Genomic DNA, 981 nt, shown 5'->3' on the forward strand with positions numbered 1-981 from the left:
GGGTTGGGGGGTAAGAGATCAACTGAAGGACGTGTAGGCATGCATATAAGCATAACGAATGGACATAAGACACTGGGGGGTAGTGGAAGCCGGGTGAATACCAAGGGGGGAGAGGAAACATATGTAATACTCTTTGTAATACTTTAAGCAATAAAACAAAATTTTTTAAAAAAGAATACTTCAATGATGACAGCAATATTCAAGAGTTAAGATTTTTTTACCTTGCCTAGTCTTATTTGTTTTAGACTAAAATTCAGTTTCTAGAAATCTGATCTACATATTTGTCACTGTAATAACTATTTTCATCCATATGCAAATATGCCCTTGTTTTCTGTTAAAAGTTCTCTGAGCATACAAAAACCTCAGAGTCCTAATTCTGGGTATCAACAAAACAAAAGTGCTGCTAACCTAGATGATTTTATTTTTCACACCTTTCTTTTGAGTCTTAAAAGCAGAACTTCTAAAGGACATGAAATAGCTACTGTTTCTCCTGTTGGATACTGCGGGAGGCCAAAGCATAACAAGCATTTGCATAAAAGTGCAAAAGAGACATAGGAAGGCCAATGGACATTGATTCCAGCTGGAATCAACACAAGATTGCTCCTCCTATGATTGCGATGGCTGGAGGCGATTTCCTGACCTGATACTCCTTACATTGTTTACCAAACTTTACCTTTGATCTGCCTGTATGCATTGCTAAAGGGCAAGTGTGTATTCAAAGTGAATAAAAGTGGGCAGGACCCAGACTTCATGAGCCTCTTCACGAAAGAGGTTTCCACCTGGCCCCCAATGCCTTCAAAATTCATATTTCTTGTATAGTATACTCATTGTGTCGTCGGCCCTCCTGCAAGTCATCCTGAACTCCCGAGAAGGTCGCGGCAGGATACAAAATATTATACAAAGAATAACTGGCACAAAGACTACAAAGGCCAAAGGGACAGATGCCAGATAGAGACATTAAGTCAGAAAAAGAAACAAAGA

This window comes from Myotis davidii, unplaced genomic scaffold, assembly GCF_000327345.1.
Source record: "Myotis davidii unplaced genomic scaffold, ASM32734v1 scaffold847, whole genome shotgun sequence".
NCBI lineage: Eukaryota > Metazoa > Chordata > Mammalia > Chiroptera > Vespertilionidae > Myotis > Myotis davidii.